The sequence below is a fragment of the Bos grunniens genome, chromosome 4 (genome assembly GCF_055505025.1).
Source record: "Bos grunniens cultivar Pamir isolate PY7600 chromosome 4, Bosgru_T2T1.0, whole genome shotgun sequence".
NCBI classification, from domain to species: domain Eukaryota; kingdom Metazoa; phylum Chordata; class Mammalia; order Artiodactyla; family Bovidae; genus Bos; species Bos grunniens.
This window is the reverse complement of record NC_141168.1, coordinates 37,536,905-37,555,397: the sequence shown is the minus strand read 5'-3', so window position 1 is coordinate 37,555,397 and position 18,493 is coordinate 37,536,905. Positions and strand designations below refer to the sequence as shown.

Here is an 18,493-nt window from a genome sequence, read left to right as displayed (position 1 = left end):
CTGGGTCTGTGTTAGCATCTGTGTGACCCCAGGCAGTGATTTGAACTCTCTGCATGATGAAGTTACAGTGCCCTGTCTCCTGGAGCAGGTGAAGTAGATAAGTTCATGATGCGTGGTCCATGTAAACCCTAAGCAACATTAGCATCTACTGTTGGTAGCTCTACTGTAGAATCCATAGATTTCACAATTACACAAATGCACTGAGAATTTTCTCTAATCTCATTCCCCACGGACAATTTAGATGTAGGTGGAACAGGGATTCAGTTGCTACAGTTCACCCAGATAATTCCATTAATCCTCTAAGCACCCTTGGAAGAAGCTACAGTTAGAGGCCACAGTTTTCAGATGAGAGAGGTTATCTGCTCATCACATCTACTTTTAAAGTAATAGTTATTTAGAACTGGATTTCTCTGACTTCTGAGCCTATATTTTGTTGCCCAACATCTCTAATTCACCGACAAGAAGATGAGGTCCCAGAGAGGTTATGAAATATGCCCAAAGTTAAACACAGAGCAGTGCCAAACTCCACTTGGGCCAGGTCTGCCTGACTTAAACCCTGCTCCCTTTTTCAATACACCAGTGGCTCTCTTATTATAGCTATAAATAAATGATTAGAGAAATAGATTGATAAATGTATAAGAAAAAAAGTCACTGATGTCCAGACTACATCACAGGCCAGGCATCATACTTTAAAAAATCCTCCTTCGTTAATCCTAATGTGCAGCCGGGTTGAGGCATCAAGTGACTGAAACGGTTCCAGCGTTGCCAGCTCAGATCTCACGCAGTGAGGGGCCATCACCGAGCTCATTACACAAGTTAGAATGTGCTTTACTCAGAAAGCGATCTTAACATCCACTCATCAATTTCCTAAAGAAATAAAATGTACTAAGATTTATTTATGTTCATTAACTGCAGCCCCCAATGAACCCTAGTCCCCAATAAGAAGCTAAAAAATAAACTAAAAGACCACTATGCGTCTTCCAAAACATATATATTGTGCATATTTATTGATTATCCCAAAGCCTTTGGCTGTGTGGATCAAAACAAACTGGAAAATTCTTCAAGAGATGGGAATACCAGACCATCTTACCTGCCTCCTGTAGGGAGGTCAAGAAGCAACAGTTGGAACCGGACATGGAACAGACTGGTTCCAAATCAGGAAAGGAGTACATCAAGGCTGTATATTGTTACCCTGCTTATTTAACTTATATGCAGTGCACATCATGTGAAATGCTGGGCTGGATGAAACACAAGCAGGAGTCAAGATTGCTGGGAGAAATATCAATAACCTCAGATATGCAGATGACACCACCCTTACAGCAGAAAGCGAAGAAGAATTAGTCTCTTGATGAAAGTGAAAGAGGAAAGTGAAAAAGTTGGCTTAAAACTTAGCATTCAGAAAGCTAAGATCATGGCATCTGGTCCCATCACTTCATGGCAGGTAGATAAAGAAACAGTCAAAACAGTGACGGAGTTTATTCTCTGGGGCTCCAAATCACTGAAGATGGTGACCTCAGCCATGAAATTAAGACACTTGCTCCTTGGAGGAAAAGCTATGACCAACCTAGACAGCATACTACAAAGCAGAGACATTACTGTGCCAACAAAGTTCCATCTAGTGAAAACTATGACTTTTCCAGTAGTCAGGTTTGGATGTGAGAGTTGGACTATAAAGAAAGCTGAGCAAGGAAGAATTGATGCTCTTGAACTGTGGTGTTTGAGAAGACTCTTGAGAGTCCCTTGGACTGCAAGGAGATCCAACCAGTCTATCCTAAAGGAAATCAGTCCTGAATATTTATTGGAAGGACTGATGCTGAAGCTGAAACTTCAACACTTTGGCCACCTGATGCGAAGAACTGACTCATTTGAAAAGACCCTGATGCCTGGAAAGACTGAAGGGAGGAGGAGAAGGGGACGATATAGAATGAGATGGTTGGATAGCATCACTGACTTAATGGACATGAGTTTGAGTAAGCTCTGGGAGTTGGTGATGGACAGGGAGGCCTGGTGTGCTGCAGTCCATGGCGTCACAAAGTTGGACACAACTGAGCAACTGAACTGACTGAACTGGTCTTAGAGATGTAGAACTATTTCTTCATTGTGAAGAATAAGTATATTAAATGTAGGAGGCAAGAAGGGAAATTTGCAAATCACTGAAAGTTTTGTGCAGCTGATTCCACAGCTAGGGCCCTGCTGGGCAGTATTTCTTGTGGTTTCCAACTTCTCAGCAACCTCCTGCCCCAACTCTCTCTGGGCTGCCCTGGCCTGGGAGGTGCAGAGAGGGGAGGGCCTTGGGGATGGGGTGACAGCCTGAGTGGCAGCAGGAGGGCGCTGGTGTGGCTGATGGGGTTTCATTTTCTCAGGGTTTTTATGTTTACGTGCTCTGACAAATGTGGTTGATTCGTTGAAAATGCTCAAAGTCAAACTGGCCTCTAGTGGTTGAGGCTGTGCAAAGGGTAGCTGGGGTGTCACAAGGAAATTAGAACAGTTAAACCACAGCCGACTTCCCGCAAGCAACTCCTGTGTGAGCTGGGGACCTTATGTCCAGGATGTTCAGTGGCTGCATTTCTGTCTATGCTCAGGACCGTGTTCTGGAGGAAAGAGCAGACGGGACTCCTTGCAGCACTAAAATCACCCCTGACTTTCCACCAGCCACCAAATCAACACCATTTTCATCACACAGAGTTTAATTTTTTGAAATGACACAAGTGAATAATGAAAAGGAACTTACAGACATGCTGCCTTCCCATGAAGCACTGCATTGAAAATTCCTGCTTAACAAAATCAGCTCACAGTATGAGTTAATTTTAGTTCAAACTAGCTAAACATACGGAGAAGGCAGTGGCACCCCACTCCAGTACTCTTGCCTGGAAAATCCCATGGACGGAGGAGCCTGGTGGGCTGCAGTCCCTGGGGTCGCACAGAGTCGGACACGACTCATGCGACTTAGCAGCAGCAGCAGCAGCAGTTAAACATAAGGAAAATTGATGGCAATGATGTCATAGAATGGATTCAAAGTAAGAGTACTCGGAGTGGTTTAGAAGATATGTCTAAGAGAGAAACATTTCATGCTACGTAATAGTTTGATACTTTTACATGTATTCGCAAGCCATCTTGCCTTCCTGTTATAATTCAACACTGTAGGCCAAATACATAATGCAAATCAGGAATGAAACTAATCATTTTAATAGGTTCAGGGTTTTTTATTTTGTTTTATTTTTTAGCTGCAGTGAAAGTGCTGAGTCCTAGCCACAGGACCATCAGGGAACTCCCGACATACTCTGTTTTCTTACTTTTTACAATTGTACAAATAGTGCATGTGCATGAATTTAAAAACACAGTAGACAGGTAGGGTGTTAAAAAAGATATTAGAAAGAAGGCCAAGACACAAAAGGAAAAAATACCCTCCATTCTGCAAATCAAAATAAAATAAAAAATAAAAAGAGATTTTGCTTACAAAGAAATGCTCCTCCAATATATTAAGAGGTCTTTTGGTTAGGAACAAAGCACAGGTCTTTTTCCCAACTTTTCATTAAGAGATCAGACTCAGTCTCATGGAATACAGGGTGGATCCTGACACAACCTTATCAGCCACAGGCAGGCAACTAAATCTAGGGTGCCATGTCTGTGAGGTACTACAATCAATAAAACCTTTATTAACCCCTGAATAATATCAGCAGTAGATGTTACCATTTCAGTTTTCAAAAAGAATAACCAGTGGGTTTGTCATATATAGCTTTTATTATGTTGAGGTATGTTCCTTCTATTCCTGCTTTCTGGAGAGTTTTTATCATAAATGGATGTTGAATTTTGTCAAAGGCTTTCTCTGCATCTATTGAGATAATCATATGGTTTTTATTTTTCAATTTGTTAATGTGGTGTATTACATTGATTGATTTGCGGATATTGAAGAATCCTTGCATCCCTGGGATAAAGCCCACTTGATCATGGTGTGCACTGGGACGGCCCAGAGGGATGGTATGGGGAGGGAGGAGGGAGGAGGGTTCGGGATGGGGAACACATGTATACCTGTGGCGGATTCATTTTGATATTTGGCAAAACTAATACAATTATGTAAAGTTTAAAAATAAAATAAAATTGGAAGAAAAAAAAAAAAAAAAGAATAACCAATTTCCAGTCTTTTTTCCCCTTCTAGTGACTTTCAATAAAGGTTTTTCATGCAGAAAAAGAAAGAACACAAAAATTATTTGAGATGTAGCATGAAAAGGCTAAATATTGCATGTTACTTTGTGTCTTTTTTATAACAAAGTCTATTATTTCATGGGCTGTGAAATAGACACTGAAGTGTCTATATGATTTAGGCCACCCAAGAATTTATTTTAAAGCATTTTAGAAAAGGATTTACTCTTCACATGTCCAAATTTTTGCTTTATGTCTGAACACTGTTGTGGAAACAAGAGGCCCAAGTTTGTTGAGAACCACAGATGCACGGCAGGGTCTCTGTTTGCTGTGACTGTGGCTGCCTCAGCTGGCCTGCCTGTCCCTATATCAGCTGCCCAGCTACTCCATCCAGTCCTCTGCTTTCCCCTTCTTTTAGAAAAGATTTTATTAGCTTTCAGTGGGGCTATACTTGACATGAAACATTATATTAGTCTCAGTTATCAGTATAATGATTCCATATTTATAAATGGTCCCCGGGCTTCCCTGGTGGCTCAGCGACATGAAGTTTTAAGATCTACTCTCTTTTCCCTTCTATGGTTCAATAATTATGCAGAGTCACTGCTATTACAACTGATCATATGTTTATTTGCTTGTGTTTCTGAGGTTGAAATGTTTCTTTGGTGAGTTGAGGGACTGAACAATGAATGTTCCTGGACTTGGAGGCACATGGAGCTGCACTGCTGGCACTGGACGGTGTCGGTCATCTCAGAAGTTCCAGTGTGCTCCAGAGACACCCACTGGTGCAGGATCAGCATGGATCCGGGTACTGGACAGGGCGCCTGAGTCCTGGCTCTGCCTGTCAGTCGTGGGACCCTGGACCAGTCACTCACCCTCGGCCTCACCCGTCTCCGTGTAAGTGGAGACAAGGACAGTACCAACCTCCCAGGACTGCTGCCCTCACTGCCTGCAGAAGTTAGGGTGTGTAGATAAACCATGTCTGACACAGAGACATTCTGGCTACATAAATAAAAGTGAACTAAGTCATCCTTATTTGGAAATTTGGCACTCTGCGATGATTTTCATGCTTCACAAATTTATACCTAAAAAGAAAAGGTTAAAAAAACTCACCTTATAAAATCATATTCCTGAAATTTTACTTTGAATCTACTCAAAGAAAGGCTCCATATTTAACTACTTTGTCATATAGTTTCATTTTTCAAAGACTTACTTTAACAAAAGAGTTCTCATTGTCCTGAAAGTGGTTTTTCACTATCCTGCTTTTCTTCTGCTTCTCCTGAAGATCCTAGATGGTGGAAAAGAGGAAGGAGAAAAAGTACTGCGTTTGATTGCAGTAACAAATGATTTCTTTTGCATTGCAGTACACATGGTTAGAATATAAAATGAGAGGTACGTAGGTTTAATCCTTGAGAGATTTAGGTTAACACAATGCCAAGTGCAAACTAAAGTTTTATTTTATTTCTTGTCAGAGGAAAACCTGTATAACAGGAACTACCTGTTGCACTAATTTGTCAAAAGGGGTTTCACGTATGTCCATCTAAAAATATTCATCTAGCCCGAGAACTATTATCCACCGTCCCTCCTCCTGCATTTCTTTACTGACAAGCTTGTGCAGGTTCATCAAGTGCAGTTAGTTTGGACTTTGGTACAAATAATTTACCCTTCATATTTGGACAAATGGCTATATTCAGTTAGTGAGAGAGTTCCTAGTGCGGAGATAAAACCGACAGTCATGCTCTCATGCGAGCAACCATTGTGTTACAATCTTCCTTGGTCAGTGTCTCCTGAACCTTTTATTGTTGTTGAATTTTACCCAGACATCCACTCCGGAGTTATCTCCAAACTACACTGTTATACATCTATTTAATATATGAATATGCTTGATATAATAAATAATATGTCTTTCTTTCTCTTTATATATATTAACTTCCTGCATATTTTCCCTATCTATCTCTCCGTCTCTCTGTACTATTGCACAATAACACTGTATGACAAACATCCCAAAGCATACTGGTTTAAAACAGCAATCATTTATTAATCCTCATTAACCCTCTGGTCAGCTGGGCTGTTCTCCTGATCTGAGTCACACTCAGCTGGTGACCACCTAGGCTCCAGCTAACCCATTAGCAGAATACCAGGTGACTAGGTCAAGGTAGCCTGGGCTAGGATGAATCTGCTCTATACGAGGTGGGTCTTCATCCTCCAGGACTTGTTGTCATGACAATGGTGGGGATTCAAGAGACCTGCCAGAATCTCATTAGGCCTTTTAAGGTCTAGACTCAGACCTGGAACCCCATTCTAATGGGGGAAGAAACTACAGCCTTTGATTGAGGAACTATGAATTCACATTGCAAGGAGTGAGTTCCAATCTGGAAAATTTGCCGAGAAGCACATTTGGCCTTTGGATGTCTCTTACTAAATGCAACTAACACCCATGATTTTGGGAGCTGCAAAAAATAAATGACAGCAAGTATTTTGCAAAAGGAAATCACGAAGTTAGCACCACTGAACTGATGGTGAGTTTCTCTTAATTTTCTTTTGGTCTCCCCTAGCTGGCACTCAAAGAAGCCTGAAGCCTGAATGTGCATCAGGTGCAGAGAGAGGGACGGGGTGCTCAGTGGGCCAGGAGCACTGCTTTTCTGTTTTTGCTTGTGCTTCTTTTGTCCTTTTCCATTCTCTCCCACTCTTACCATCCCACACGCACACTCCCAACCCAGGCCATCCCAGTGTCTGTGACAGCAGCCGTGACTGCATGGAGGTTGAGCCCTGAGGGAAGGGACCTTCTTGCTCACACAGGAAACTGTGGTCCCAAGAGCACATGGAGAATCCAAGTGGCTTTTTTCTCTCTGTCCTCTTCCTTCTTGGTGTGGAAGGGAGACACAGTTGCAGGAATGCACAGCAGAGCAAATATACTAAAGACCACTTATCTGGTCTAAGAGCCAGAAGGATGATTCCTGTGAGCTGGAAAGTGGTGCAGAGCTTGCAGAGAGGAGAGAGATAAAGAAAGAAACCTCATATAAGGGTGTTTGACAGCTAGGATCACCGCCCCCCTAGCTGCACATTCATAAAGTGAAAAAAAGTGAAAGTGAAGTCGCTCATTCTTGTCCGACTCTTTGAGACCCCATAGACTGTAGCCTACCAGGCTCCTCCATCCGTCCATGGGATTTTCCAGGCAAGAGTACTGGAGTGGGTTGCCATTTCCTTCTCCAGCACATGCATAAATGTGATCCAAAACAGACTTTGCAAACTGATTTGAGTGTAAACAAACACCCAGGGCTACTGGGTGGCACACACAGTGCAGTGTGAATAATATGTGCAAGTGCTTTGAAAACTGCACTATCTGGACCTGCCCATCAAAGACAGGTAGGGATTTATATTCCACAACTGGATTATTTCCCAGCAAACAAAAAATCAACACGTGCAGGATATAATCCAAAATTACTCAACTTATACAAAGCCAGGAAAACCTCAACACACTAATGTAGAAAAGTCAGTTAACAGATGCCAGTCCTTAAATAGGGCTTCCCTGACAGCTCAGCTGGTAAAGAATCCACCTGCAATGCAGGAGACCCTGGTTCCTGAATATCACACATGTTGGAATGACAGAGAAATTAAAATAGTTATGAGGACCGTGGGAGGAAATGGAAAGAGGGAGAGGTAGAAAGTAAAATAGGTAAGAGATATAAACAGAGAAATAGAATAGGAAAGGCAGGTGGTGGACGTAGGCAAGCAGAGAGATAGAAAGAGTCAGAAATAGAGATGAGGAAAGAAATAGTAAAACAGAAGAGAGATTAAAGAGAAAGAGAGAAGGGGAAGAAGTCAGAGCTGAAAAGAAAGAGGGGGCAGGTGTAGCTATAGGAAACAGAGAAGATCTGTGAACATACAGATGGACAGAGGGATATAAAGAATGGTGCATTGGGGAGACAGAGAAACAGAAACGTGATAGGAGAAAGCGTGTCGTCAAGAGACAGCTGTAAAGCAGTCAGGAGAGTCGTCTAAACCCATCACATAATTAGGGGCCACATAATGGTAATTTCATGTATTCATATAACCACAGCTACTTTATCTGTTCATCTGTTGATGGGCACTTAGGTGTTATAAACAATGAACTTAGGAGTACAGGTATCTTTTACTGTTTTTGTTTTCTTTTGATAAACACTCAGAAGTAGAATTGCTGGATCATGTGGTAGTTCCACTTTTAACTTTTTGAGGAACATCCACATTGTTTTCAGTAGTGACTGAACCAGTTTACATTCCACCAAAAGTGTACTTAGACGGAAAAGAATCTAGCTGGCTCAGATGATAAAGAATTTGCCTGCACTGCTGGAGACCTGAGTTCTATCCCTGAGTTGGGAAGATCCCCTGGAGGAGGGCATGGCAAACCACTCCAGTACTCTTGCCTGGAAAATCCCCATGGACAGAGGAGCCTGGTGGGTTACAGTCTATGGTGTCACACAGAATCGGACACAACTGAGCGACTAAGCACAGTGAAAATGTACAAGGGTTCTCTTTTCTCCACATCCTTACCAACATGTGTTGCTTGTGTTCTTTTTGATAATAGCCATTCTGACGGATGTTAGATGATATCTCATTGTTGTTTCGATTTGCATGTACCTGAATTTCAGATAAGTAAATTATTTTTTCCTTTGTGGATGTTTCAAATATTGCAAAGTTCCTTGCATTTTTTTCCCCACAAAATCTGGAAACCCTAAATGAGACAGTCTTTTACTTGAGGATGAACATAAATCCTCCATTAAATTGTTTTATGAGGCATGCACATACACAAACACATATCTGTTTACTTTAAAGGAGAGTCAGATGTAGACCAGTATAACTGATATTAATTTCTTTTAATAAGGCTCATTCAATTCTTATTGGATTTGCTGCTCGAAGTTGGCTTACAGGTGTAAAAGAAAAGGTAGTTCAGGGAAATGATGTAAAGATGTTTAATCACCAGACAAGACCACGGCATCAACATTAACACTGAAAGGCTGAACTGCAGGGAATTTAGCCTGATTCAGGTCTTCTCACTCCACCAGGTAACAGGTAAGCTTTGTCCATGTTTCTCCCCCATCCCCCAATCTGATTGATCCCTCTGCTTGCAGTTCTGAGCTCTCAGTGCTCAGGCGTCTCTTCTCCTGGGTGGGGGAGGTGTTCCCAGCCTGCCACAGGGGCGTCTTCAAGAAGAGGGTTGGTACAGAGAGGCACAGCTCCACCCAGGCCTCTTCTGACACCACCCCCTCTGGGCTTAGCCTGGTGGTTTTAAAGAAAGATCCTCTTTGACTCCCCTGCCTGTCACATCTGCTGAGAACCCCAGTCTAGCTCACTGTCCCAGGCATGTTGTGGGCCCTAGTGCTGCCTTTGGTTTTCCTGGCTCTTGGTAAGTGTGTTGCCTGTATGCTCAGTGGATTCTTCTGTATTTTGTGGCATTGGTGGGGGCAGGGAAGGGTCATACTCAGAAACTGGTGTTTCCTCTTCATCATTATTTTTTGTTGCTTTTCCCATTGCAGTCACTCAGGTATCTTCCAACGCGAAAGGGGCCCAGATGTCAGTCACTGGCAAGACTTGGGAGACTGCTTCTTTCACTTGCGATCTTACACAAGATGCCACATATATCCACCTGTACAAACAACAGGAGGGGATGGCTCCCCGACGCCTTTTCTACTATGATGTCTACTACACCAAGATTCAGTTCGAATCAGGAACCAAAAAAGAAAAATACAGTGTTTATAAAGTCACAGGAAGGAGCTACAGATTTGCAATCCTAAATCTGGAACACAGTGATTCTGGGATGTACTACTGTGCTGTCTGGGATAAGCACATTGGTTCAGACTTCCTGTACACTGCACTGGAAATTTTGCTTGTGGCTGCCAAGTGCAGCTCTGGTAACAACCCCTGCCTCACTTCTTCCCCCAGATTTTCTTTACTCTGGACAAAGAGAAACCCTGAGCTCAATGCCCATTTCCGAAGTTTTATATTCTATAGCCACCTCCTCCCTCTCCACAACAGCCATAGTTTTTCCTGAAAACAGACCTTCATCCCCAGGCTGTAAGCAAGCAATATAGCAGGCAGCATATCCTCACTCTCCTAGGAACTGATAGAGTGCATATAATTTTTTCTTTAGAACAAACAGGGGATCTAGGATTGATCTCTTAGGAAAGACATTTAGAAGAGCAAAATGGAAAGGCTAGACAATATAGAATCATTAATTCCATCATTACCCAGAGAAAATGGCTGGGGATGGAGCATCTTTATTATTCAGGAATATGAAAAATAAGAAATGATGGAATGAAAACTTGAGACTTCTTAAACCTCAAGCTGGTATCTGATCTCTCTTTTGGACAAATAGATATTTTCCTTATATAACCAACTAGGGCACGACTAACATAGTGAAAGTGTAGGGAAAAAGTTATTGTTTTAGGTAAGCCAACCATGATATTCTACTTACACCTTCTTTTGAAGTTCAGCCCACAGCCAAAACTGGTCTGGTCTGGTAACATATAAAGTGGTATGTCTCCCTTTGAAATGGGCCAGGTCCCAGCCTGACACAGGAGTGCATTCTAGAAGAGTGCTTGTGAGCTTCCTCCCAACCAAGAAGCCCCTCCTCTCTTACTGCACCCCTGGGCACTGCTGCTCTCCCAGGTCATCATATTTGTTCATTATAACCCCACAAACACAAGTCAAAGCTTCATGTCCTTCCACTTCTGTGACTGCAGGGAAGATGAGATTGGCTAGTAAATGCACAAACTTTAACTTGCTGTACTGCTCAGCAAGCTCTTGGAGTTGGTGATAGACGGGGATGCCTGGCGTGCTGCTGTCCATGGGGTCACAAACAGTCGGACATGACTGAGCAACTGAACTGAACTTGAACTGATCAGCAACCACATGGTTTAACTGTTTGCAGCTTTAGGACAGTCTGAAGCATTCAATATATTTTAATTTAGATTTTCCCAGTGGTGGTAAGATTTTGTTCTGCACATTCGTTTCTTTGATCTGCTGTGATTTCAATTTCTGTGTACGGGGGTAAGGTAGCAATCTTAATATGGAGATCCAGTTTCTTCCCCAGTTACTGACAAATACATCATTACACCACTGTTTTTCATCTTCACATAGTGATAACTATCTTTTTATATGCTCACATTTTCTCCCTCCTCTTCCACTCTCTATCTGCTTATACAGGCCAGTTTCTCCAAGGGCACAACTAGAGATGGCAGTTACTATGTACACACAAGAAACACAATCACAATCATGTGTAGGATGAAAACTATGCTATACACAACCTGTGTGTGACCAAAGAAATCAGAGAAAATAAAAAATACTTGAAGACAATAAAAATGGAAGTGAGTGAAGTGAAAGTTGCTCAGTCATTTCTAACTCTTTGCTACCCCATGGACTATGCAGTCCATGGAATTGTCCAGGGCAGAATACTGGAGTGGGTAGTCTTTCCCTTCGCCAGGGGATCTTTCCAAACCAGGGATCAAACCCAGGTCTCTTACAGTGAGGGTGGATTCTTTACCAGCTGAGCCACAAGGGAAGCCCAAGAAGACTGGAGTGGGTAGCCTATCTCTTCTCCAGAGGATCTTCCTGACTCAGGAATTGAACCGGGGTCTCCTGCTTTGCAGATGGCTTCTTTTCCAACTGAGCTATCAGAGAAGCCCCAATATAGAAGAACATCATAAAAATCTGTGGCACACAGCAGAAGCAATTCTAAGAGTAAGGTTTATAGTGATACAAGCCTACCTCAGGAGACAAGAACAACCTGAATAAACAGCCTAAACTAACACCTAAAAGAACTAGAGAAAAGAAAAACAAATTAACCTAAAAGTAAGAAGAAGGAAAGATTAGTAAAGATCAGAGCAGATATAAATAAAATAGAGCATAAAAGAACAATAGAAAATATCAGTGATATCAAGAACTGGTTATTTGAAAAGACAAATTGGAAAAACAAATTTATCAAGTAAAAAAGAGAAAAATCTCAAATATGCAAAATGAGACTTGAAATAGAAGAAATTGCAATTGACACCATCAAAATACAAATGATAATAAGACATTACTGCAAATAATCATTTGCCATGCAAGAAAACAGACAACCTAGAATAAATGGATGAATTCCTAGAAATGTAAAATCTCTCCACTTAACCAGGAAGAAATAGAAAATATAAATACACCATCAGAAATGAAACTGCATCAGTAATCAAAAGCATTCCAAAAACAAAAGTCTAGGACCAGACAGCTTCTCAGATCAATTCAACCTAATATTTATAAAAGAACATCTGTCTAAAAATATTCTAAAAATATCAAAGAGGAAGGAACACTTCCCACCACATCATCAAAAATTAAATATTAAGTAATGATGTCTCCTAATGTTTAATCCTTAAGTCATGTCTGACTCTTTGCAACCCCATGGACTGTAGCCTGCCAGGTTCCTTTGCCCATGGGATTTCCCAGGCAAGAATACTGGAGTGCATTGCCATTTTTTTCTCCAGGGGATCTTCCTAACCCAGGAATCAAACCCACATCTCCTGCATTGGCAGGTAAATTCTTTACCGCTGAGTCACCTGGAAAGCCAAAGATGTCTCTTTCCATCTTCTCATTCCAAGTTTCTCTACCCGAAGATCCAGTCAGTCTCCTACTTGTTCCTTCTAGCTCACATTTCTCAGATCAGATCAGATCAGATCATTTGCTCAGTCGTGTCCGACTCTTTGCGATTGCATGAATTGCAGCACGCCAGGGCTCCCTGTCCATCACCAACTCCCGGAGTTCACTGAGACTCATGTCCATCGAGTCAGTGATGCCATCCAGCCATCTCATCCTCTGTCGTCCCCTTCTCCTCTGCCCCCAATCCCTCCCAGCATCAGAGTCTTTTCCAATGAGTCAACTCTTCGCATGAGGTGGCCAAAGTACTGGAGCTTCAGCTTTAGCATCATTCCTTCCAAAGAAATGCCAGGGCTGATCTCCTTCAGAATGGACTGGTTGGATCTCCTTGCAGTCCAAGGGACTCTCAAGAGTCTTCTCCAACACCACAGTTCAAAAGCACCAATTCTTTGGCGCTCAGCCTTCTTCACAGTCCAACTCTCACATCCATACATGACCACAGGAAAAACCATAGCCTTGACTAGACGAACCTTTGTTGGCAAAGTAATGTCTCTGCTTTTGAATATGCTATCTAGGTTGGTCATAACTTTCCTTTCAAGGAGTAAGCGTCTTCTAATTTCATGGCTGCAGTCACCATCTGCAGTGATTTTGGAGCCCAGAAAAATAAAGTCTGACACTGTTTCCACTGTTTCCCCATCTATTTCCTATGAAGTGGTGGGACCGGATGACATGATCTTCGTTTTCTGAATGTTGAGCTTTAAGCCAACTTTTTCACTCTCCACTTTCACTTTCATCAAGAGGCTTTTGAGTTCCTCTTCACTTTCTGCCATAAGGGTGGTGTCATCTGCATATCTGAGGTTATTGATATTTCTCCTGGCAATCTTGATTCCAGCTTGTGTTTCTTCCAGTCCAGCGTTTCTCATGATGTACTCTGCATATAAGTTAAATAAACAGGGTGACAATATACAGCCTTGACATACTCCTTTTCCTATTTGGAATCAATCTGTTGTTCAGTTCTCACGTTGCTTCCTGATATGCATACAAATTTCTCAAGAGGCAGATCAGGTGGTCTGGTATTCCCATCTCTTTCAGAATTTTCCACAGTTGATTGTGATCCACACAGTCAAAGGCTTTGGCATAGTCAATAAAGCAGAAATAGATGTTTTTCTGGAACTCTCTTGCTTTTTCCATGATCCAGCAGATGTTGGCAATTTGATCTCTGGTTCCTCTGCCTTTTCTAAAACCAGCTTGAACATCAGGAAGTTCACGGTTCACAAATTGCTGAAGCCTGGCTTGGAGAATTTTGAGCATTACTTTACTAGCGTGTGAGATGAGTGCAATTGTGTGGTAGTGTGAACATTCTTTGGCATTGCCTTTCTTTGGGATTGGAATGAAAAGTGACCTTTTCCAGTCCTGTGGCCACTGCTGAGTTTTCCAAATATGCTGGCATATTGAGTGCAGCACTTTCACAGCATCATCTTTCAGGATTTGAAATAGCTCCACTGGAATTCCATCACCTCCACTAGCTTTGTTCGTAGTGATGCTTTCTAAGGCCCACTTGGCTTCACATTCCAGGATGTCTGGCTCTAGGTCAGTGATCACACCATCATGATTATCTGGGTCGTGAAGATCTTTTTTGTGCAGTTCTTCTGTGTATTCTTGCCATGTCTTCTTAATATCTTCTGCTTCTGTTAGGTCCATACCATTTCTGTCCTTTATCAAGCCCATCTTTGCATGAAATGTTCCTTTGGCATCTCTGATTTTCTCGAAGAGATCCCTAGTCTTTCCCATTCTGTTGTTTTCCTCTATTTCTTTGCATTGATCACTGAGGAAGGTTTTCTTATCTCTTCTTGCTGCTCCTTGGAACTTTGCATTCAGATGCTTATATCTGTCCTTTTCTCCTTTGCTTTTCGCTTCTCTTTTCACAGCTATTTGTAAGGCCTCCCCAGACAGCCATTTTGCTTTTTTGCATTTCTTTTCCATGGGAATGGTCTTGATCCCTGTCTCCTATACAATGTCACAAACCTCATTCCATAGTTCATCAGGCACTCTATCTATCAGATCTAGGCCATGCCCATGGGGCGACCCAAGACAGGCGGGTCATCATGGAGAGATTTGACAGAATGTGGTCCACTGGAGAAGGGAATGGCAAACCACTTCAGTATTCTTGCCTTGAGAACCCCATGAACAGTATGAAAAGGCAAAATGATAGGATACTGAAAGAGAAACTCCCCAGGTCAATAGGTGCCCAATATGCTACTGGAGATCAGTGGAGAAATAACTCCAGAAAGAATGAAGGGATGGAGCCAAAGCAAAAACAATACCTAGCTGTGGATGTGACTGGTGATAGAAGCAAGGTCCGATGCTGTAAAGAGCAATATTGCATAGGAACCTGGAATGTCAGGTCCATGAATCAAGGCATATTGGAAGTGGTCAAACAAGAGATGGCAAGAGTGAATGTGGACATTCTAGGAATCAACGAACTGAAATGGACTGGAATGGGTGAATTTAACTCAGATGACCATTATATCTACTGCAGGCAGGAATCCCTCAGAAGAAATGGAGTGGCCATCATGGTCAACAAAAGAGTCCGAAATGCAGTACTTGGATGCAATCTCAAAAATGACAGAATGATCTCTGTTCATTTCCAAGGCAAACCACTCAATATCACAGTAATCCAAGTCTATGCCCCAACCAGTAATGCTGAAGAAGCTGAAGTTGAACGGTTCTATGAAGACCTACAAGACCTTTTAGAACTAACACCCAAAAGAGATGTCCTTTTCATTATAGGGGACTGGAATGCAAAAGTAGGAAGTCAAGAAACACCTGGAGTAACAGGCAAATTTGGCCTTGGAATACGGAATGAAGCAGGGCAAAGACTAATAGAGTTTTGCCAAGAAAATGCACTGGTCATAACAAACACCCTCTTCCAACAACACAAGAGAAGACTCTATACATGGACATCACCAGATGGTCAACACCGAAATCAGATTGATTATATTCTTTGCAGCCAAAGATGGAGAAGCTCTATATGGTCAGCAAAAACAAGACCAAGACCTGACTATGGCTCAGACCATGAACTCCTTATTGCCAAATTCAGACTTAAATTGAAGAAAGTAGGGAAAACCACTAGACCATTCACATTTCTAGATGCTTTTTTTAAAATAAACCTAATACTTTCAGGTGTATAGGCTAGGTTTAGAAAAGGTAGAGGAACCAGAGATCAAGTTGTCAACATTCTTCAGGTCATAAAGAAAACAGGAGAATTCCAGAAAAACATCTACTTCTGCTTCATTGACTATCCTTTGTGTGGATCACAACAAACTGTCTACTTCTGCTTCATTGACTATGCTTTGTGTGGATCACAACAAACTGTGGAAAATTCTCAAATAGATGGGAATACCAGACCTGTCTCCTGAGAAACCTATATGTGAGTCAAGAAGCAAGAGTTAGAACTGGACATGGAACAACTGTGGAAAATTCTCAAAGAGATGGGAATACCAGAGCACCTGACCTGCCTCTTGAGAAACCTATTATATTCTTTGGCTGCAAAGAATATAATCAATCTGATTTCGGTGTTGACCATCTGGTGATGTCCATGTATAGAGTCTTCTCTTGTGTTGTTGGAAGAGGGTGTTTGTTATGACCAGTGCATTTTCTTGGCAAAACTCTATTAGTCTTTGCCCTGTTTCATTCCGTATTCCAAGGCCAAATTTGCCTGTTACTCCAGGTGTTTCTTGACTTCCTACTTTTGCATTCCAGTCCCCTATAATGAAAAGGACATCTTTTTTGGGTGTTAGTTCTAAAAGGTCTTGTAGGTCTTCAGGTCAGGAAGCAACAGTTAGAACTGGACATGGAACAACAGACTGGTTCCAAATAGGAAAAGCAGTATGTCAAGGCTGTATATTGTCACCCTGCTTATTTAACTTCTATGCAGAGTACATCCTGGGAAATGCCAAGGCTGGATGAAGCACAAGCTGTAATCAAGACTGCTGGGGGAATTGCCAACAACCTCAGATATGCAGATAATTCCACTCTAATGACAGAAAGTGAAGAGAATCTGAAGAGTCTCTTGATGAGGGTGAAAGAGGAGAGTGAAAAAGCTGGCTTTTTCAACATTCAAAAAATGAAGATCATGGCATTTTGTCCCATTACTTCATGGCAAATAGAAGGAGAAAAAGTGGAAGCAGTGACAGAATTTATTTATTTTTTTTGGATTCCAAAATCACTGCAGACTGTCACTTTAGTCATGAAATTAAAAGACACTTGCTGCTTGGAAAGAAAACTATGACTAACCCAGATAGTGTATTAAGAAGCAGAGATATCACTTTGCCAACAAAATCTGTATAGTCAAAGGTACAATTTTTCTAGTAGTCATGTATGGATGTGACAGTTGGATCATAAATAAGGTTGAGTGCCCAAGAATTTATGCTTTCAAATTGTGGTGTTGGAGAAGACACTTGAGAGTCACTTGGACAGCAAGGAGATCAAACTAGTCAATACTAAAGGAAATCAACCCTGAATCTTCATTGGAAGGACTGATACTGAAGCTGAACCTCCAATACTTTGGCCACCTGATGCAAAGAGCTGACTCATTGGGAAAGAACCGGATGCTGGGAAAGAGTGAAGACAAAAGGAGCAGGGAGAACCAAAGGATGAGATGTTTAGATAGCAATACTCTAGATGTACATGAGTTTGAGCAAACTCTGGGAGATAGTGGAGGTCAGAAGAGGATGGTGTGCTATAGTCCACGGAGTTGCAAAGAGTCAAACATGACTTAGCAACTGAACAAGAGCAACTCATTTATATAGTATTTGATAAAGAGCTATTTTTTGTTCTCCCAACAAATGATCAGTAGCTCAAAGCCAGTTTTAAAACAATCTCTCATTTCTCTACAATTTAAAAATTCCTTATCATATTTTTACATTAATATATGCTTGGAGTGTTTTCTGTAGGACTTTTGTTTCATTTATGCTTTAAAATTCTTACAACATAATTAGCTCAACCCCAATCCTTACAACATACAACAACAACAAATAAAGTTTATCTTAACTCGGATTGGAATTATAGTCAATTTATGTGATTTTAGGAAGGATTAGCATGTTTATGATATGGAGTTTTTCTTTCATGAATATGATATGTCCCTCTACTTATGCAGGTTTTTTCCAGCCCTTTAATAAAATCCTGTACTGTTTTCTTCATATGGTCTTGTATTATTTTGTAAATATAATCAAAGTTTGTGTAACTGTTTACCTATTCTTTTACATTTTACTACTTAAATCCTTCATGGGTCTTGGAATACAGACAACTCCTAAAGCTTAGGAAAATTCTGCTCATGGTCTTAGAATAAGGAAAAACAGAAGACAAGATGTCAAAAAGGAGATGAGTGGGCATCACTCATGTCTATAATAGATGCAAAGAGTATATGTCAGCCCCAAGTACTAATAACCCAGAACTTTCAATTTAAAAAAAGAGATGAGATGCGCTTAGTCACTCAGTCATGTCCAACTCTGCAACCTCATGGACTGTAGCCCGCCAGGCTCCTCTTTCCATGGGGATTCTCCAGGCAAGAATACTGGAGTGGGTTGCTGTTCCCTCCTCCAGATCTTCCCAACCCAGGGATCGAACCCAGGTCTCCTGCATTACAGGCAGATTCTTTACCATGTGATCTACCAGGGAAGCCCTTAAAAAAAGACTCCTTTCTAAATATGATTTTCATCCAGGTCTCTCATCCTTTTATATTGTGTTGGGTGCTGTG

The 18,493-nt window shown here is 41.5% G+C and overlaps 1 long non-coding RNA gene across 1 annotated transcript; it reads left to right on the top strand.

The window, feature by feature from the left end:
* Window positions 1-9,258: 9,258 nt before the first annotated feature.
* On the top strand, window positions 9,259-9,874 carry LOC147373942 (uncharacterized). Its single transcript, XR_015162253.1, has 2 exons — window positions 9,259-9,520; window positions 9,651-9,874. It is a non-coding gene; the product is annotated as an uncharacterized LOC147373942 (long non-coding RNA).
* The last annotated feature ends 8,619 nt before the right edge of the window (window positions 9,875-18,493 follow it).